A 22635-nucleotide genomic window follows, 5' to 3' on the forward strand; every position below is an offset into this window, starting at 1 on the left:
GTTCCAAAACGTTTTGCAACGGTTTGGTACGGTGTGCACTAAGTAGCACACCCCAGCTCATGCACAATCAAACGGACTTGCCAGACAAACCAATGTGTCAATTTTGGGATATTTTCTTTCATAACAAAGCAATGCGTGTCACCTTGTAGGCTACTACTAAACCAGAACAAGAAACGATGGTGTGTAGGCTGTATTCTCTTAAAGGGTAAGGAAGAAATATCTGTCAGCTATTTTAACTTAAGCTCCCGAGTAGCGCAGCGGTCTAAGACACTGCATCAGTACATACCCTGGTTCGATCGCGGGCTGTAACTGTCCGTGATCCGGAGACCCATAGGGCGGCGCACAATTTGGCCCAGCGTCGTCCGGGTTAGGGGACTTAATGTTACATAAATATGAACATATAATATAAACCTATAGGTGTTGAACCCGCCCACTGTGTTGAAATGGGAAGTAGCCATCATTTTATAAGGAAGTAGAGAAATAACGGCCGAAGAAACATGTTTGAGGTTTGTAGCCTTTTACAATTTATTATAGAAAAGTGTTTGAGAAGTTAGACTATTGTAGAGAGAGGTGATTTAGGGGTTAAACATCCGCAGAATTGTAAAGTTATTACAATACTGATTTCAACTTTCAAGAATATTAATTTTTGGCTTTTATGTTGATTTATATTGATTATCCTAATTAATATGTGATGTTATAGACTATGAGGTATAGAGTTGTTATAGGCGATTGATTGCACATTATAATGTCTACTACCGTCTTTCAATGTAAAGTAGATGTCTATAATGTATTTTAGTTGTGTGTGGAGCCCATGTAGACAGCTGTTGTTATGGAGTGAGGGGATCCAACCAGGTAGACTAGCTAATGGAGATCCAGGTCAAAGTAATAACAGATTGGACTGTAAATGTTTAAATGCAACATGAAGTCTCTGTTTAAACTCTGACCACAGACCGTAAAAGTGTTGTCATTGTTATTGGTTCTTCAATGTTCAGAAATATTGACTGTTCTGTTATTTCTTATTGTAGCTGAGTGAGCTGTGACTTACATCTATTATGAGTCACTCTGGGGAGAGAGAGGACTAGACCACTGCCTCTATAATCAGTCTCTCTGGGGAGAGAGAGGAGGGGACTACTGCCTCTAAAATGAGTCTGTCTGGGGAGAGAGAGGAGGAGACCCCTGCCTCTAAAACGGGTCTCTCTGGGGAGAGAGAGGAGGAGACCACTGCCTCTAAAATGAGTCTCTCTGGGGAGAGAGAGGAGGGGACCACTGCCTCTAAAATGACTCAAGACACCAGTTCTAAGAGGTAAGCGATTAATTGTAAATATATACAGTTCTCTTAAAGCTAGATTCCTTAACGGTGAAACCATCTGTTTGGGATGTTACAACAACAAAGATGTTACTACAAACAATGAACACAGTTCTCTTTCCCTCTCGGACATCGTTGCACACGCTGCCGGATGCTCTTCTCCCTCCGGTGTCAACAAATCACTGTTAATCAGATATGAGGAGTTAGAGAGTCAAATGTGGTCAACTCTGAATCAGTAGCGGTGTGTGGGTAAAATCACTGGGGGAGGCAGCCATATTAAAACCCATGTGTTGTGATCATTTCATTGTTTGCTCTGTAACCTGTTAATTCATATGCCTTGACACCGTGATATATAGGACTAAAGGCTGAGACAATAAGACACAGTGATATATAGGACTAAAGGCCTAGACAATAAGACACAGTGATATATAGGACTAAAGGCTGAGACAATAAGACACAGTGATATATAGGACTAAAGACCTAGACAATAAGACAATGTGATATATAGGACTAAAGGCCTAGACAATAAGACACAGTGATATATAGGACTAAAGGCTGAGACAATAAGACACAGTGATATATAGGACTAAAGGCTGAGACAATAAGACACAGTGATATATAGGACTAAAGGCCTAGACAATAAGACACAGTGATATATCGGACTAAAGGCTGAGATAATAAGACACCGTGATATATAGGACTAAAGGCTGAGATAATAAGACACAGTGATATATAGGACTAAAGGCTGAGACATAAGACACAGTGATATATAGGACTAAAGCCTGAGACAATAAGACACAGTGATATATAGGACTAAAGTCTGAGACAATAAGACACAGTGATATATAGGACTAAAGTCTGAGACAATAAGACACAGTGATATATAGGACTAAAGGCTGAGATAATAAGACACAGTGATATATAGGACTAAAGGCTGAGATAATAAGACACTGTGATATATAGGACTAAAGGCTGAGACAATAAGACACTGTGATATATAGGACTGAAGGCTGAGACAATAAGACACTGTGATATATAGGACTAAAGGCCTAGACAATAAGACACAGTGGCAGAATAAATTCAACCACACCTTTGTTTTATCACAAAACCGGATAGAAACCTCTGTCCAGTGAAGTCCACAAAGCATATTGCATGTAACAAACAGTTACATGACCTACAGCATGGTCAAGTTAATGTTTCTGACATTTTCTGACCACTGAACAACTATTGATTTAGAACCACAGAGAGTTACAGCAAGTCACAAAGAAAACAGGAGCTGCTTCCACTGTTCCAACACCAGTTCAACCAAAAATAATTTAGTCCAATCAACATAAGCTAAATATGATGTGGCTGTGTGTGTGGAAGTAAAAAGATAATGTTGACTCACCCTACTTGTAAAGAAACACAAATGCCATCCTCCTGTCTTTCATGTTGACAAAACAGTCTATCACCCTGTCACACAGTACCCACTTTAATGAATGAATGGTTGGATCAGAATCGCCGTTATAATCGTTAGCCATTACGGAGAAGTAAGTAAAACCACAAGTCCAAATCCCTATCTCCATCCATGGCTAATTTAGGAAAGGGCAAGATTTACCTAGCTGGAAAGCAAGCCACAACGAGGTGCAACAATTCAAGTTCTTCTGTCAATGAAATATGCTCTCAGTGGGATTTGATAGGAGTGAAGCCAAATCCAAACTGGCTTCCCTTGACACTTTTTTTTGTGTGCCAGGACCATTCACAGTTAAGCTCACTCAGTTTAGCTCAACGCTGATTGGCTAATTTTTGTATACTCTTTTTGTCAAGGAATGCCAGATGCTCTCTGGCTTCCCTTGTCTTCAATGCTACAGAGTACACAGTGGCAGAATACCTGACCACCGCGACTGACCCAAAATTAAGGAAAGCTTTGACTATGTACAGAGTCAGTGAGCATGGCCTTGCTATTGAGAGGCTGCCATAGGCAGACCTGGCTCTCAAGTGAAAACAGGCTTTGTGCACACTGCCCACAAAAATGAGGTGGAAACTGAGCTGCCCTTCCTAACCTGTCAAATGTATAACCATATTAGAGACACATATTTCCCTCAGATTACAAAGACCCACAAAGAATTCCAAAACAAATCCAATTTTGATGAACTTCCATATCTACTGGGTGAAATACCAGTGTGCCATCACAGCAGCACGATTTGTGACCTGTTGCTACAAGAAAAGGGCAACCAGTGAAGAACAAACACCATTGTAAATACAACCCATTGTCACGTCCTGACCAGTAAAAGGGGTTATTTGTCATTGTAGTTTGGTCAGGGCGTGGCAGGGGTGTTTGTTTTGTGTGTTTTGGTGTTTTTGGTTTAGGTTCTATGTTTTCTATTTCTATGTTTAAATCTAGTTTTCTATTTCTATGTTGGTTTTTGGCAATGACCTCCAATTAGAGGCAGCTGGTTGTTGTTGTCTCTAATTGGAGGCCATATTTAGTTGTGTTTGTTTCACTTGTGTTTTGTGGGTGGTTATTTTCTGTATAGCCTGGGAGCCTTATGGAACTGTTTTCGTCTTTTGTTTAAGTGTTTTCTTTAAATAAATTAAGAAGAAGAGCACTTTACCCGCTGCGCCTTGGTCCAATCCTTACGACGCCCATGACACCCATATTCATGTTTATTTATTTTCCCTTTTGTACATTAACCATTTGTACATCGTTATAACACTGTACATAGCCATAATATGACATTTAAAATGTCCATTCCTTTGAAACGTGTGAGTGTAATGTTTACTGTTAATTTTTTATTGATTATTTCACTTTTGTTTATTATCTTTTTCACTTGCTTTGGCAATGTAAATGTTACGGATACAAGTGTGTATCCTGTGTGTTTCTTTTCTCTCCTTCTCCCCATCACAGGTGACAATCATCAGTCCCCAATCAGAAGACACCTGTTCCTTCTCCCTCAACCAATCACAGTCCCTTTCCCTTGGTTTAAAAACCCAGTCAGTTGTTTTCTCCCAGAGCTCATTTTTATCTCGCGAGCTCATTCTCACTCTGTGATCAATCTTTGTGCTCATTCGCTCTTGTGTCCAATCTCTATCTCCCCGTGTCTCTCTCTCTGTATTGATCTCTTTTGTTTTTGCAAACTACATGTCACATTTGTCCGGTAATCCTGTGAGTATTGTTTTGTTATTTGACTGTTTGTTTGTTTGGTGGGAAAAGGGGGTACCAAGACAAGTCGCCCATGGGCATACATTACCCGTAGGAATACTGTGTCTAAGTACCATAGTTAGAACTGGGCGGACCACCCACTGTATTTTTGGTTAGTTAGCTAGCTGTTGTTGAAATAGGCTAGTCTAGCTTAGGGGTGGTTTTGGATTATTGTTTCGTTGCTTGGGTCCAGCTCAGCCCCTTTTCCCACACCCCTTTACCGTGTGTTTAAAATAAACCTTTTGAGTTTGACGGTAGATTTCAGTTGTCTGTGGTTTTTGGTTCTCACTGTTACATGTCACGATTATAATTTGCATGATTTATGTTACGGGTCTCGTATCCATCCCCCCTAGACCGCTGGGCCAAAGAGGTTCGTAACATAAGTGGGAGCTCATCCAGGATCTGTCATTACTGACGCCCATACCGCTCATGCAGATTGTTATTGTGTGGTTAGTCAGTGTTGAGCGTCATAAGCATTAGTGTTTGCTATTTGTTGGCTTTTGTGTTTGGTAGTAGTTCAAGATGGCTACTTTTGAGTTGAAATCCTTTTTGGATAACCCTTTGTGGGAGGTGTTTAATAAATGTCGTAAAATTGATTTAATGACCTTGGCAGAACATTATTCATTGTCTATTTCTCACAATTTAGTTAAGGCGGAGGTTAAGAAACTAGTGTTAAATGTATTGTTAGAAGAGGAGGTGCTTGTGTTACCGCTGCCTGAACCTACTACCCCTGTAGGGGATGTTGCTGCTCCTGTAAACCCGTCGGTGTCTGAGACCGAAGGCGAGGCTAAAGCTCCAGCTACATTGCCCCGTTTTGATCCACTCTCCCCACTGTCAACTGGTGATGCCAGAAGGGATGTCCGTTCTATACAGTTTCAACTGGAGGCAGAAGAGAGAGCCCAAATTAGGCGAGAAAATCTCCAGTTAGAAATGTGTAAACTTGAGGCAGAAAAAGAAAGAGAACAGCGGCAGTTGGAAATCTGTAAAATAGAGGCTGAAAAAGAAAGAGAACAGCGGCAGATGGATTTCAAAATGCGCCAAATGGAACTGGAAGCAGAGACAGCGAGGCTAGCCTTCGTTCCTACTGTGCCTGTTAGTGAGTCGTCCTCACCAGCTGTAGCTTCCAACACGTTTGACATTGGTAGGCAGATTGCCTTAGTACCTTTGTTTAGAGAGTCAGAGGTTGACTCCTATTTTTGTGTGTTTGAACGTATAGCTGTAGCCTTGAAATGGCCTGAAGAAGTATGGTGTTTATTGCTACAATGTAAATTAACTGGTAAAGCCCAAGAGGTTTTATCAGCGCTACCTCTGGAAGATAGTTTGAACTATGAAGTGGTCAAAGCTACCGTTCTTCGCGCTTATGAGCTTGTGCCTGAGGCATACCGACAGAGATTTAGGTCTCATAGAAAGTCTTCTAATAAGACTTATGTGGAGTTTGCTAGAGACAAGGGAAATCTGTTTGATAAATGGCATGCTGCTAGTAAGGTAACTGATTTCAACTCTCTCCGGGAGTTAATTTTGTTGGAAGAGTTTAAAAATTGTTTACCCGAACGCATTGTAGTATACCTAAATGAACAGAAAGTATCCTCCCTGTCAGAAGCGTCTGTGTTGGCAGACGAGTTTGTGTTGACGCACAAGAGTGTGTTTTCGGCTCATACTGAGAGTAGAGCTACTGAGTTGCCTACTTTTAGTCCTGGTCGGCCCGCAGTATATCAAGCACGCCAGAAAAATGAGCGTCCCTGTTTCTATTGTCATAAAGTGGGACATATGATTAATGATTGCTTCCTACTAAAACGCAAACAAGGGATGCCTATTCGTGCAAAAGCCGCCGACAGGTGTTGGGCTAATTCGTACTGTTGTGAGGTCTGAAACGAAACCAGTGCCTCAGGGTAAATGTAGTTTGAAAGTCTCAGTACCCGACCGCAGTTACGAACCGTTCATTTTCGAGGGGTTTGTGTCCATAGCGAATGACGAAGCATCTCAGCGTCCTGTTAAAATCCTTAGAGATACTGGTGCGGCACAGTCATTTATATTGTCTGATGTGTTGCCCTTATCCGACAATACATACTGTGGTTCCAGTGTGTTAGTTCAGGGTATTGAAATGGGTTTTGTCCCAGTGCCATTGCACTTTGTGAATGTACACTCTGAGTTGATCAGTGGAATATTCAGAGTGGGGGTACGTCCTATGTTGCCAGTAAAAGGTGTGACCTTTATAATGGGTAACGATATTGCTGGAGGAAAGGTAGTACCCGTATTGGAAGTGTTGGATAAAAGTGACCACTCTCTCCAATGAGTTGGCACAGAGTTATCCCCATGTGTTCCCCGCTTGTGCTGTCACTCGTGCTCAGGCAAGACAAGTGGGTGACGTGATAGATTTGTCGAACACTGTTCTGTTCAAAGAAGATGATCAAGAGGATGGGTTGTGTACTACCTCTGCGAAGCTGATCACCTCTGACAAACAGACAAGGGAAGAATCGAAGTATGTTGAACTTATTGCTGAGGCAATACAGTTACCAGTCACTCGTGAGCAGCTGATTGCTAACCAGAAGGTTGACAACAAGCTTGCTAAATGTTTTTCTAGTGTTGTCTCATTGGAAGAGGTAAAGAAGAAGAATGTGGCTTACTTTCTTGATGGTAATCTCCTCATGCGTAAATGGACATCCCATGGTGGCGCGGAGGGGAGATTGGAATGCTGTTTACCAAATAGTGATTCCTACAGCCTTTCGACACAATGTGTTATCCCTTGCTCATGATCACCAGTGGTCTGGACACTTAGGGATCACGAAGACTTATGATCGGATCCTTCGACATTTCTTTTGGCCAGGTTTAAAACAAGATGTGGCTCAGTTCTGTCGGACATGTCACACATGTCAGGTTACAGGAAAACCAAATCAGGTTATTCCTCCTGCTCCTCTTTGTCCTATACCTGTCATAGGTGAACCATTTGAACATGTGGTGGTTGATTGTGTTGGACCGTTACCGAAGACAAAATCGGGTAACCAGTTTCTGTTAACGATAATGTGTATGGCAACAAGATACCCCGAAGCCATTCCTCTGAGAAGGATTACAGCTCCAGTGGTGAGTAAAGCCTTAATTAAGTTCTTCACGACATTCGGGTTACCTAAGGTGGTACAAACTGATCAAGGTACAAATTTCCTGTCAAAGCTCTTCAAGCAGGTGTTAAAATCCTTGTCAGTTGCGCACCGTGTATCAAGCGCATATCACCCAGAGTCTCAGGGTGCGCTTGAACGATGGCATCAGACACTGGAAGTCTATGCTACGTAAATATTGTTTGGAATCTGAGAAAGATTGGGATGAGGGAGTTCCTCTAGTTTTGTTTGCTGCTCGTGAAACTGTACAGGAGTCCCTAGGGTTCAGCCCAGCTGAACTAGTGTTTGGTCACACAGTGAGAGGACCAATGAAAGTCCTTAAAGAACAGTTTTTGTCCCAAGAGTTGTGTACGGAAGAAGAGAATGTGTTGGACTACGTTAGTCGCTTTCGTGAGCGCCTACACCAAGCCTGTGCTCTCGCTAAGGAAGCTCTGTCTTCCTCACAAACAAGTATGAAAAGACACTATGATAAACAGGCTGTTTCTCGTCCACTACAGCCAGGTGACCAAGTGCTGGTGTTATTGCCTGTTCCAGGATCTTCACTGTCAGCTCGTTTCTCTGGTCCTTATTTGATTGAAAAGAAGTTAAGTGAAACTGATTATGTGCTTCAAACTCCTGATAGAAAACGGCAATCTCGTGTGCCACATTAACATGTTGAAAGCATACCAAACCCGACCCATCACCCAGGTAGATGGTTCAACCACAGCGGAAGTTACTGCTATTTCTGCTGCTTCTACGGCTATGATAGTGGACTGTCATATTGATGATGTTGATGGAGATGGATTGGAGTTGCGCAATACTCAGCAGCAGTGTGTTAGATTGCCCAACTCAGAAATGCTGATGTCTCTCCAGTCAGGTCTGGTTCACTTAACGGAAGGACAGGCCGACGATATTGTGAGGCTACTCCACAGTTTTCCATGTCTCTTTAATGACGTTCCTACTCGCACAAATGTGTTGAAACATGACATTAATGTTGGAAATGCTGCCCCTATCAAGCAACACCCATATCGTGTCAATGCTTCTAAGAGGAAGATAATGAGGGATGAAGTGAAATATTTGTTGGAAAATGACCTGGCCACGCCAAGTTCAAGCCCTTGGAGTTCTCCTTGCATTCTGGTTCCTAAACCTGATGGTACGTCCAGGTTATGTACGGATTATCGAAAGGTAAATTCTGTCACATTGCCAGATTCTTTCCCGTTACCCAGACTGGACGACTGTATTGACACTGTTGGTGCTGCTACTTATGTAACTAAGTTGGACCTCTTAAAAGGTTACTGGCAGGTTCCGTTAACCTCACGTGCTTCTGAGATTTCTGCCTTTGTTACCCCAGACAACTTCCTACAATACTCTGTCATGGCTTTTGGGATGCGAAATGCACCAGCCACTTTTCAACGACTGGTTAACACCGTATTAGCTGGCGCTCGTGTGTAATAATTTTTGTATGTTTCGGAAGATTGACTTTGATTTTGTGAGTATTCATTGTAGATACTTTTGTATAAACTGTGTACATACTTTTAGTCGCAATCCCCCCTGGGGGTTGCTCTTTTAAGGGTGGGAGTGTTACGGATACAAGTGTGTATCCTGTGTGTTTCTTTTCTCTCCTTCTCCCCATCACAGGTGACAATCATCAGTCCCCAATCAGAAGACACCTGTTCCTTCTCCCTCAACCAATCACAGTCCCTTTCCCTTGGTTTAAAAACCCAGTCAGTTGTTTTCTCCCAGAGCTCATTTTTATCTCGCGAGCTCATTCTCACTCTGTGATCAATCTTTGTGCTCATTCGCTCTTGTGTCCAATCTCTATCTCCCCGTGTCTCTCTCTCTCTGTATTGATCTCTTTTGTTTTTGCAAACTACATGTCACATTTGTCCGGTAATCCTGTGAGTATTGTTTTGTTATTTGACTGATTGTTTGTTTGGTGGGAAAAGGGGGTACCAAGACAAGTCGCCCATGGGCATACATTACCCGTAGGAATACTGTGTCTAAGTACCATAGTTAGAACTGGGCGGACCACCCACTGTATTTTTGGTTAGTTAGCTAGCTGTTGTTGAAATAGGCTAGTCTAGCTTAGGGGTGGTTTTGGATTATTGTTTCGTTGCTTGGGTCCAGCTCAGCCCCTTTTCCCACACCCCTTTACCGTGTGTTTAAAATAAACCTTTTGAGTTTGACGGTAGATTTCAGTTGTCTGTGGTTTTTGGTTCTCACTGTTACATGTCACGATTATAATTTGCATGATTTATGTTACGGGTCTCGTATCCATCCCCCCTAGACCGCTGGGCCAAAGAGGTTCGTAACAGTAAACATATGTTTCCCATGCCAATAAAGCCCCTTGAATTGAATTGAATTGAATAGATGTCCTACATGTTTAGAGACAGAGGGGGCGCTGTTTCACTCACTCAGATGCCTTCTCCTCTGAGATATATTCAGCCTCTTGTGAATTGAAGGAACATTATGAAACGCAGAGAGGCGTAAGATGAATGGTTTTATTCTTTGTATTTTTTTTCTATTGGTCAATTTTTTGGGGAAGCCTGGCATCCATGAATACATGCCACTGCTCTGAGTTCAACTCGAGATACCCAGTACCACGAGTGTCTCATCTTTTAGCCAGGTACATCTCTATGGCAACGAATCCTTCAGAATTAACCTAAGTGTTACACTACGAAGCAAGCTACAGCTACATCTACTCAGGCATTTATAAAGCTAGCCAGCTTCAGTTAGCCAGCTTCAGTTAGCCAGCCTCAGTTAGCCAGCTGCCGTTAGCCAGCTTCAGTTAGCCCGCTTCACTTAGCCAGCTTCAGTTAGCGTCACATTCCAGGTCAGGCTTCATCCATACTACGACGGTGGAAATTGCTCACCCGCCTGCCGCTATTAAAGCCAATTTCTGCTTGATCTGGCAATGTGGTATACGGTTCGGAGGATCAGCCAGAAGAGGACTGGCCACCCCTCACAGCCTGGTTCCTCTCTAGGTTTCTTCCTAGGTTCTGGCCTTTCTAGGGAGTTTTTCCTAGCCACCGTGCTTCTACACCTGCATTGCTTGCTGTTTGGGGTTTTAGGCTGGGTTTTTGTACAGCACTTTGAGATATCAGCTGATGTAAGAATGGCTTTATAAATACATTTGATTTGATCAGTTAAGCAATTGTGGAACCTCCAGAGGCTTGGAGGCCAAATTGAGCTTTGTACGGAGATGCCATGCACCTCCCAAATTTTGCAACAATGTGGCGGGCTCCGTATAGCTCCGCATTGACATGATTGGTTGATGGTAGGTGGGGGCGGGAGGTTTAAACTTCCTGATCAACAGCTCTGCTCTACTCAGCAAAGTGAAGAAGTATGAATGCCCTGACTTCTGGTCAATGCAGACGGCAGATTGACCATGCAGAGCCTTTTCACTCTAGCAGGCTTTTAACTGCTCGTGAATGAGGCACATTGCTAGTCGAACACCGAACACTTCGTTGAGATAATGCTGAAATATCAAATCCATGAGTGTAACGGCCGTCGTCAGAATTAGACCAAGGTGCAGCGGAGGATGTGTTCATCATTAGAATTTTAATTGACTGAACGAACACAATACAAAACGAAACAAAAACGACCAGAAACAGTTCTGTCAGGAAAACACACTTACAGAATACAATCACCCACTAAAACCCAAAGGAAAAACAGGCTACTTATGTGTGACTCCCAATCAGCAACAACAAACTACAGCTGTGCCTGATTGGGAGCCACACACGGCCCAAAACAAAGAAATACAAAAACATAGAAAAATGAACATAGAACGCCCACCCAATGTAACACCCTGGCCTAACCAAAATAAAGAACAAAAACCCCTCTCTATGGCCAGGGCGTTACAATGAGGCAGTAACAAATGTTCATTTGGGCCGAAATCACAATCAAAGAAAAGTTATCTTGCAAGTTCAGCAGACTATGTTGTGAAATAGGTTTTTAGAAGTTCCTCCTTTATTTTATTACTTAGCGTTAATGCCGACTTAGGATGCTTTGCTTTCATAAGCACACCAATCTGTTTAACAGCTTGTTGCATTGTGGCTGTAGACATATCATCCATAGAAGGTTTTGGTAGGCTGTCATTATAAATAAGATTTTTATTTAAAAAAAATTAATTTTTCACCTTTATTTAACCAGGTAGGCTAGTTGAGAACAAGTTCTCATTTACAACTGCGACCTGGCCAAGATAAAGCAAAGCAGATCGACACATACAACAACATAGTTACACATGGAATAAACAAACATACAGTAGAAAAAGGCTATATAGTGTGTGCAAATGAGGTAGGATAACGGAGTTAAGGCAATAAATAGGCCATGGTGGCGAAGTAATTAAAATATAGCAATTAAACACTGGAATGGTAGATTTGCAGAAGATGAACGTGCAAGTAGAGATACTGGGGTGCAAAGGAGCAAGATAAATAAATAAATACAGTATGGGGATGAGGTAGTTGGATGGGCTATTTACAGATGGGCTATGTGCAGGTGCAGTGAAATGTGAGCTGCTCTGACAGCTGGTGCTTAAAGCTAGTGAGGGAGATATGTGTCTCCAGCTTCAGTGATTTTTGCAGTTCGTTCCAGTCATTGGCAGCAGAGAGCTGGAAGGAAAGGCGGCCAAAGGAGGAATTGGCTTTGAGGGTGACCAGTGAGATATACTTGCTGGAGCGTGTGCTACGGGTGGGTGGTGCTATTGTGACCAGTGAGCTAAGATAAGGCGGGGCTTTACCTAGCAAAGACTTATAGATGACCTGGAGCCAGTGGGTTTGGCGACGAGAATGAAGCGAGGGCCAGCCAACGAGAGCGTACAGGTCGCAGTGGTGGGTAGTATATGGGGCTTTGGTGACAAAACGGATGGCACTGTGATAGACTGCATCCAATTTGTTGAGTAGAGTGTTGGAGGCTATTTTGTCAATGACATCGCCAAAGTCGAGGATCGGTAGGATGGTCAGTTTTATGAGGGTATGTTTGGCAGCATGAGTGAAGGATGCTTTGTTGCGAAATAGGAAGCCGATTCTAGATTTAATTTTGGATTGGAGATGACTAATGTGAGTCTGGAAGGAGAGTTTACAGTCTAACCAGACACCTAGGTATTTGTAGTTGTCCACATATTTTAAGTCAGAACCGTCCAGAGTAGTGATGCTGGATGGGTGGGCAGGTGCGGGCAGCGATTGGTTGAAGAGCATGCATTTAGTTTTACTTGCATTTAAGAGCAGTTGGAGGCCACGGAAGGAGTGTTGTAATGGCATTGAATCTCGTCTGGAGGTTTGTTAACACAGGGTCCAGTGAGGGGCCAGAGGTATACAGAATGGTGTCATCTGCATAGAGGTGGATCAGAGAATCACCAGCAGCAAGAGCGACATCATTGATGTATACAGAGAAGAGAGTCGGCCCGAGAATTGAACCCTGTGGCATCCCCATAGAGACTGTCAGAGGTCCGGACAACAAGCCCTCCGATTCAACACATTGAACTCTATCAGAGAAGTAGTTGGTGAACCAGGCAAGGCAGTCATTTGAGAAACCAAGGCTGTTGAGTCTGCCGATAAGAATGTGGTGATTGACAGAGTCGAAAGCCTTGGCCAGGTCGATGAATACGGCTGCACATTAATGTCTCTTATCGATGGCAGTTATGATATCGTTTAGGACCTCGAGCGTGGCTGAGGTGCACCCATGACCAGCACCCATGACCAGATTGCATAGCGGAGAAGGTATAGTGGGATTCAAAATGGTCGGTAATCTGTTTGTTAACTTGGCTTTCGAAGACCTTAGAAAGGCAGGGTAGGATATTAAAGATATAGGTCTGTAGCAGTTTGGGTCTAGAGTGTCACCCCCTTTGAAGAGGGCGATGTTCGCGGCAGCTTTCCAATCTTTGGGAATCTCAGATGATATGAAAGAGAGGTTGACAGGCTAGTAATAGGGGTTGCAAGAATTCCAGCAGATAATTTTAGAAAGAGAGGGTCCAGATTGTCTAGCTCGGCTGATTTGTAGGGGTCCAGATTTTGCAGCTCTTTCAGAACATCAGCTATCTGGATTTGGGTGAAGGAGAAATGGGGGAGGCTTGGGCGAGTTGCTGTGGGGGGGTGCAAGGCAGTTGGCCGGGGTAGGGGGTAGCCAGGTGGAAAGCATGGCCAGCAGTAGAAAAATTCTTATTGAAATTCTCAATTACAGTGGATTTATTGGTGGTGACAGTGTTTCCTAGCCTCAGTGCAGTGGGCCGCTGGGAGGAGGTGCTCTTATTCTCCATGGACTTTACAGTGTCCCTGAACTTTTTTCAGTTTGTGCTACAGGATACACATTTCTGCTTGAAAAGCTAGCCTTAGCTTTCCTAACTGCCTGTGTATATTGCTTCCTAACTTCCCTGAAAAGTTGCATATCATGGGGGCTAATGCACAGGATGTTTTTGTGCTGGTCAAGGGCAGTCAGGTCTGGAGTGAACAAAGGGCTATATCTGTTCCTAGTTCTACATTTTTTGAATGGGGCATGCTTATTTAAGATGGTGAGGAAGGCACTTTTGAAGAATAACCAGGCATCCTCTACTGACGGGATGAGGTCGATATCATTCCAGGATACCCGGGCCAGGTCGATTAGAAAGGCCTGCTTGCTGAAGTGTTTTAGGGAGCGTTTGACAGTGATGAGGGGTGGTCGTTTGACCACAGACCCATTACGGATGCAGGCAATGAGGCAGTGATCGCTGAGATCTTGGTTGAAAACAGCAGAGGTGTATTTGGAGGGCAATTTGGTTAGGATAATATCTATGAGGGTGCCCGTGTTTACAGCTTTGGGGTTTTACCTGGTAGGTTCATTGATAATTTGTGTGAGTTTGAGGGCATCAAGCTTAGATTGTATGATGGCTGGGGTGTTAAGCATGTCCCAGTTTAGGTCACCTAGCAGCACGAGCTCTGAAGATAGATGGGGGGGCAATTAGTTCACATATGGTGTACAGAGCACAGCTGGGGGCAGAGGGTGGTCTATAGCAAGCGGCAACAGTGAGAGACTTGTTTCTGGAAAGGTGGATTTTTAAAAGTAGGAACTCAAATTGTTTGGGTACAGACCTGGATAGTAAGACAGAACTCAGCAGGCTATCTCTGCAGTAGATTGCAGCACCGCTGACTTGCCTGACTTGCCTAGTTAAATAAAGGTTAAATACAAAAATAAAGGCCCTGCATGGTCAATCTGACGTCTGCATTTGCCATGCAGCATTTTACGGTGATACGGCCTTTGTAGAAGTCAGGGCGTTCATACTTCCTGTTCTTTGAGGAGCAGTGCAGAGCTGTTGTCAAGGAAGTGATTTTGTGTTTATACAGGACATCCCGCCCCCACCTACCGTCAACCAATCATGTCAATGCAGAGCTATATGATTTATCCAATCTTTAAATCGGTCATCTTCCTCAAATGAAGGGGAGGATGACCCAATCTGTGTGAGAGGAATGGTATCTGATTTCATAGGTCCTCAACTAGTGGCTCAGACACTTCATTCAGGATACGTGGAGTTAGATCTGAGTTAACTGAAGAGTTTGGGGTTCGACTAGCCATGTGCGACATACAGTTATAAGCCTACTAGACTTAGCAGCGGACGTATACACTATCATAGTATGGATGAAGCCGGACCTGGAATGTGAAGCTAACTGAAGATAGCTAGCTAACTGAAGCTGGCTAGCTAACTGAAGATGTCTAGCTAACTGAAGCTGGCTAGCTAACTGAAGATGGCTAGCTAACTGAAGATGGCTAGCTAACTGAAGATGGATAGCTAACTGAAGATGGCTAGCTAACTGAAGATGGATAGCTAACTGAAGATGGCTAGCTAACTGAAGATGGATAGCTAACTGAAGATGGCTAGCTAACTGAAGATGGCTAGCTTTATAAAAGACAGAGTAGATACCACTCAGTGCTGCTGTTTTCCCAAATGTGGATTCATTTAAATAGAAACATCAGGAATTATACAGTAGAAGGTCCATTATACAGTTGTTAAAATGAAGTTGATGAGATATTGATGAGGTGATCTGTCTCCCTGTTTTGTTCAGTGTCCAGAAGCCCAGAGCAGAGTCCCCTACAACCAGCCTGCTATCAATGAAGAGTGATCAGCCACCTGCTTTCAGCCAGGAACCATTACCAGATGACAATAAGGAAGTGGAGAGTTTGGACAGTGAGGATCCATTAAATATCACACACAACCTTCTGGACGGAAGAAGTAAGACTGTATTTCATACAATATTACAAAGAACGGTACAAAGGCCTATATAAAACACACACAAAGTTATGAGTCCCAACTCTCATTGTTTTCCTACAGGTCAAACTCTGCTGACAGTCCAACAAGACATTAAGGCTAAACTGAAACACAAGTATCAACACATATCTGAAGGAATTGGACACCATGGAAACCAAAGTCTGTTAAAGGACATCTACACAGAGCTCTACATCACAGAGGGTGGAAGTGGAGGGCTCAATAATGAACATGAGGTTAGACAGATAGAGATGGCATCCAAGAAACAAACCACACAAGAGACACCAATCAAATGCAACGACATCTTCAAGCCTTTACCTCGACAAGACAAACCTAGCAGAACTGTGCTGACAAAAGGAATCGCTGGCATTGGAAAAACAGCCTCTGTGCAAAAGTTCATCCTTGACTGGGCAGAGGGAAAAGCAAATCAGGACGTTCATTTCATGTTGCCTCTTCCTTTCCGTGATCTGAACCTGAAAAAGGACCAATACAGTCTGATGCAACTTCTTTCCCACTACTTCCCAGAGCTGAAAGAGATTGACAGCATTGAAGATGGTGAAACCAAAACTGTTTTCATTTTTGATGGTCTGGATGAGTGTCGACTTCCTCTAGACTTAAAAAACAATGAGAAGTGCTGTGATGTCACGAAGCCAACCTCAGTGGACGTGCTGCTGACAAACCTCATCGAGGGGAATCTGCTTCCCTCTGCTCTCGTCTGGATAACCTCACGGCCTGCAGCAGCCAATCAGATCCCTCCTGAGTGTGTTGACCAGGTGACAGAGGTACGAGGGTTCAATGATCCACAGAAGGAGGAGTATTTCAGGAAGAAAATCCCAGATCAGAATCTGGCCAATGATATCATCAAACACATGAAGACATCAAGGAGCCTCCACATCATGTGCCACATGCCAGTCTTCTGTTGGATATCAGCCACTGTCCTTGAGATGATACTAAAATAGGCAGAGAAGGATGAAGTCCCCAAAACTTTGACCCAGATGTATTCACACTTCATGCTCATCCAAACCATTGTGAAGAACAAGAAGTACAACAAAGCAACAGAGACAAACCCAAAGGAACTGTCTCAGTCAGACAAAGAGATGATCCTGAAACTGGCAAAGCTGGCTTTCCAACAGCTGCAGAAGGGCAACCTGATCTTCTATGAGGACGACCTGAGAGAGTGTGGCCTTGATGTCACAGAGGCATCAGAGTACTCAGCATTGTGTACAGAGATCTTTAAGGAAGAATCTGGGCTGTACCAAGACAAGGTCTACAGCTTTGTGCATCTGAGCATTCAGGAGTTTCTAGCAGCAGTGCATGCTTTAGAATCATGTCTGGACAAGAAGGAAAATGTTTTCTCCCCCACTAGTGATGATAAAGAGAAGGAGTCAATCCAGTTGTCTGACTTACACAGGAGAGCAGTGGACCAGGCCTTGAAGAGTGAGAATGGACACCTGGACCTGTTCCTCCGCTTCCTTCTGGGTCTCTCACTGGAGTCCAATCAGAATCTGTTACGAGGCCTTCTGACACAGACAGGAAGTACAACACAGACCAATGAGGAAACAGTTGAGAGAACAGTCAGGTACCTTTCAAACAACATCGAAAGGGAATCCTCACCAGAAAGGATCATCAACTTGTTCCACTGTCTGAATGAACTTGGTGCCAACTCTCTAGTTGAAGACATGCAGACCTCCCTGCGATCAGGAACTCTTTCAGAAACAAGACTAAAACCTGACCAATGTTCAGCCCTGGCCTACCTGTTACTGATGTCAGAGGAGGTGCTGGAGGAGTTTGACCTGAAGACATACAACACATCAGAGAAAGGTTATCAGAGGTTGCTGCCGGTAGTGAAAACCTGCAAGAGAGCACTGTAAGTTCTGTTATTGAGTTGATGTTTACAGTATCATTATAATGAAGGATTTTTATATCTAACAGATTATCTCCTCTCTCCAGACTGGATCGCTGTGAACTCACATATGAATCCTGTGAGACTCTGGCCTCAGCTCTGCAGACACCAAACTCCCCCCTGAGAGAACTGGACCTCAGCTACAATGACCTGAGAGACAGAGGAGTGGAGCTGCTCTGTGTTGGACTAACCAGTCCACTCTGCAACATACAGACACTAGTGTGAGTTCAATATCTTCAGTAGCCACTTTCTTTTTAGAGTTTATATATTTGTAGTTATTATTTGAACATCTTGGTAACTATGCAGAAACATTCATCAAATGTGATAAATATATCAAACTAAGGTTAAATATATTGAGTGAGTTAGTATGTGTTTAGAAGAAAATATAAACTATAGGAACCAAGACTTAAAAATAACTGATATTGGGCACAAGATGGAGGGAATGTTGGAATATAACTAACAAAATTAAAGTTAGAAAAAAATATATGATTAATCCAGTATAAACTAATGTATAGAGTTTATTACACGAGACAAAATTAACAAATTCTACAGCAGAACGACAGTCATCTTCCAAAGGTGGTGAAGTGGAAATCTTTACCAAGGAACACCTTCAGTGCTCGGTTGTCTCCACCAAGTCTGTCCCCAAACAATTTGATTTGCTGGTTTTAAGCATTAAACTTTAAAATAGCTCTTTGTTGACTGTTGCTGGGTGCTCGTCCTCCTTCAGCACCGGCCTGTTAAATCTAGACCTGGTTTCCTCTATCAGGCCTGTTAAATCTAGACCTGGTTTCCTCTATCGTAATCGCTCCTCTTTCACCCCAGCTGCCAAACTAACCCTGATTCAGATGACCATCCTACCCATGCTAGATTACGGAGATATAATTTATAGATCGGCAGGTAAGGGTGCTTTCGAGTGGCTAGATGTTCTTTACCATTCGGCCATCAGATTTGCCACCAATGCTCCTTATAGGACACATCACTGCACTCTATACACCTCTGTAAACTGGTCATCTCTGTATACCCACCGCAAGACCCACTGGTTGATGCTTATTTATAAAACCCTCTTAGGCCTCACTCCTCCCTATCTGAGATATCTACTGCAGCCCTCATCCTCCACATACAACACCCGTTCTGCCAGTCACATTCTGTTAAATGTCCCCAAAACACACACCTCCCTGGTTCGCTCCTCTTTTCAGTTCGCTGCAGCTAGCGACTGGAACGAGCTTCAACAAACATTCAAACTGGACAGTTTTATCTCAGTCTCTTCAGTCAAAGACTCAATCATGGAGACTCTTACTGACAGTTGTGGCTGCTTTGTGTGATGTATTGTTGTCTCTACCTTCTTGCCCTTTGTGCTGTTGTCTGTGCCCAATAATGTTTGTACCATGTTTTGTGCTGCTACAATGTTGTGTTGCTATCATGTTGTTGTCATGTTGTGTTGCTACCATGTTGTTGTCATGTTGTGTTGCTACCATGTTGTTGTCATGTTGTGTTGCTACCATGCTGTGTAGCCATGTGTTGCTGCCTTGCTATGATGTTGTCTTAGGTCTCTCTTTATGTGGTGTTGTGTTGTCTCTCTCTGCAGACACCAAACTCCCCCCTGAGAGAACTGGACCTCAGCTACAATGACCTGGAAGACAGAGGAGTGGAGCTGCTCTGTGTTGGATTAACCAGTCCACTCTGCAACATAGTGTCACTAGTGTGAGTTAAATATCTTCAGTATGAGCTATTATGTGGATGTTTTAAACATGTGTTAATCATGTGCTCTTCTGCCCTCTAGTCTAGGTCAGTGTGGTCTGACAGAGGGTTGCTGTTCAGATCTGGCCTCAGTCCTGAGTTCACCCAACTCACAACTGAAACAACTGGAGCTGAGAGACAATGACCTGCAGGACTCAGGAGTTACACTGCTGTCTGCTGGACTGGAGGATCCAGACTGTAAACTACACACACTGGGGTAAGTATAGCTGTTTCAGTCAGGTCTGTACTGAGCTGAGTTACACTGCTGTCTGCTGGACTGGAGGATCCAGACTGTAAACTACACACACTGGGGTAAGTACAGCTGTTTCAGTCAGGTCGGTACTGAGCTTAGTAAAACAAGTACTGTGAAAATCTAATGTTTCATCACAATGTTTGTGTCATGGACAAATGTATGGGTGTCCTACAAGATGATTGACACCAGTACACCAACCTAGACAGCTCTTGTTTGTCTCTCTGTAGGCTGTCTGGCTGTCTGGTCACAGAGGAGAGCTGTGCTGCTCTGTCTTCAGCTCTGAGGTCAAACCCCTCCCACCTGAAAGAGCTGGACCTGAGCTACAATCACCCAGGAGACTCTGCAGGAGGACTGCTTTCAGCTGCTCTGGTGGATCCCACATATAAACTGATGAAGCTGAAGTAAGTCAGAATAGATGTCCTAATAGTGTGAGCAGTGGTTGTGTCATATGTAGTGTAGTATGTTCCGTAACATGAGGACATGATGGTAGAATTAAGGGGAAGTTTACTCAGCAGGATGAGCACTCCAACACAGCATACATCATCACCACATGAATACTCTTCTTCTGCATCTCTGATATCCTGTTGGAATTGTACTCCGCTCTGTATGCAGTAGGTAGGATAGAATACCTGTATGTCTCTAGTAATGAATTGTACTCTGTTCTGTATGCAGTAGGTAGGATAGAATACCTGTATGTCTCTAGTAATGAATTGTACTCTGTTCTGTATGCAGTAGGTAGGATAGAATACCTGTATGTCTCTGGTAATGAATTGTACTCCGTTCTGTATGCAGTAGGTAGGATAGAATACCTGTATGTCTCTAGTAATGAATTGTACTCTGTTCTGTATGCAGTAGGTAGGATAGAATACCTGTATGTATCTAGTAATGAATTGTACTCCGTTCTGTATGCAGTAGGTAGGATAGAATACCTGTATATCTCTAGTAATGAACTTGGATAGTGCACCAGAACACAACAATATGGTTTAAATGTTGACTGCTTTATTAGGTCTTTGTCAGTCAATAACCTGTTTCTCCTACAGTGTGGATCATGGTGGAGAGTGCAGGCTGAAATCAGGGCTGAGGAAATGTAAGTCTCTTCAATCCTAATTAACTACATATTCAGAACTATAGTAACATAGTAACTAATCAATACTTGTTCTGTACCTACAAAACAACATTTTATATGAAGATGTGGTTTGATTAAACTCTCCTTTTGTCTACAGATGCCTGTCATCTCACCCTGGACCCAAATACAGTAAACCCAAACCTGATACTGTCTGAGGGGAACAGGAAGGTGACATGTGTGGTGGAGGATCAGCATTATGAAGACCATCCAGACAGATTTGACTGTAGTCCCCAAGTTCTCTGCAGAGAAGGCTTATCTGGATGTCGTTATTACTGGGAGGTGGAGAAGGATGGTGGCAAGGCTGACATTGGTGTGGTGTACAAAGGAATGAATAGGAATGGATGGGAGGGACGACAGTAAGATTGGAGGCAATAGGAAGTCCTGGAGTTTAGTCTGCTCTCACTGTGGTTATCACTTTAACCATCCTGGAGTCAGTAGATCCATCTCTGGTCCTGATTCTAACAGAGTTGGAGTGTATCTGGACTGGCCAGCTGGTACTTTGTCCTTCTATAGTGTGTCCTCTGGTACACTGACACACCTTTACACAGAACACACCACATTCACTGAACCCCTCTATCCTGGGTTTGGGGTTTGCTCCTCCTCCTCCTCAGTGACCCTGTGTCAGATAGATGACCAACACATTCAGAGGTGAGTCATAGCAATATTTCATCATTTCTATAATTACATTAGTAGTAGTGGTGGTGTGTTTTAATGTGTTCTGTTGGACCTACAGACAGTTAGATTAGTAGTAGTGGTGTGTTTTAATGTGTTCTGTTGGACCTACAGACAGTTAGATTAGTAGTAGTGGTGTGTTTTAATGTGTTCTGTTGGACCTACAGACAGTTAGATTAGTAGTAGTGGTGTGTTTTAATGTGTTCTGTTGGACCTACAGACAGTTAGATTAGTGGTAGTGGTGTGTTTTAATGTGTTCTGTTGGACCTACAGACAGTTAGATTAGTAGTAGTGGTGTGTTTTAATGTGTTCTGTTGGACCTACAGACAGTTAGGTTAGTAATAGTGGTGTATTTTAATGTGTTCTGTTGGACCTACAGACAGTTAGATTAGTAGTAGTGGTGGTGTGTTTTAATGTGTTCTGTTGGACCTACAGACAGTTAGATTAGTAGTAGTGGTGTGTTTTAATGTGTTCTGTTGGACCTACAGACAGTTAGATTAGTAGTAGTGGTGTGTTTTAATGTGTTCTGTTGGACCTACAGACAGTTAGATTAGTAGTAGTGGTGTGTTTTAATGTGTTCTGTTGGACCTACAGACAGTTAGATTAGTGGTAGTGGTGTGTTTTAATGTGTTCTGTTGGACCTACAGACAGTTAGATTAGTAGTAGTGGTGTGTTTTAATGTGTTCTGTTGGACCTACAGACAGTTAGATTAGTAGTAGTGGTGTGTTTTAATGTGTTCTGTTGGACCTACAGACAGTTAGATTAGTAGTAGTGGTGTGTTTTAATGTGTTCTGTTGGACCTACAGACAGTTAGATTAGTAGTAGTGGTGTGTTTTAATGTGTTCTGTTGGACCTACAGACAGTTAGATTAGTAGTAGTGGTGTGTTTTAATGTGTTCTGTTGGACCTACAGACAGTTAGATTAGTAGTAGTGGTGTGTTTTAATGTGTTCTGTTGGACCTACAGACAGTTAGATTAGTAGTAGTGGTGTGTTTTAATGTGTTCTGTTGGACTTACAGACAGTTAGATTAGTTGTAGTGGTGTGTTTTAATGTGTTCTGTTGGACCTACAGACAGTTAGATTAGTAGTAGTGGTGTGTTTTAATGTGTTCTGTTGGACCTACAGACAGTTAGATTAGT

The 22635-nt window shown here is 43.0% G+C and overlaps 2 protein-coding genes and 1 pseudogene across 4 annotated transcripts in view; 2 read left to right on the forward strand and 1 right to left on the reverse strand.

Moving 5' to 3' along the window:
- Nucleotides 1–22635, reverse strand: part of LOC106597038 (NACHT, LRR and PYD domains-containing protein 12) — a 173834-nt gene that overhangs the window by 55449 nt on the left and 95750 nt on the right. The gene's annotated exons all lie outside the window — the stretch shown is intronic.
- Nucleotides 1–22635, forward strand: part of LOC123744234 (NACHT, LRR and PYD domains-containing protein 12) — a 294132-nt gene that overhangs the window by 21925 nt on the left and 249572 nt on the right. The gene's annotated exons all lie outside the window — the stretch shown is intronic.
- On the forward strand, nucleotides 1174–17677 carry LOC123744236 (protein NLRC3-like; annotated as a pseudogene).

This window comes from Salmo salar, chromosome ssa08 (assembly GCF_905237065.1).
Source record: "Salmo salar chromosome ssa08, Ssal_v3.1, whole genome shotgun sequence".
Taxonomy (NCBI): Eukaryota; Metazoa; Chordata; class Actinopteri; order Salmoniformes; family Salmonidae; genus Salmo; species Salmo salar.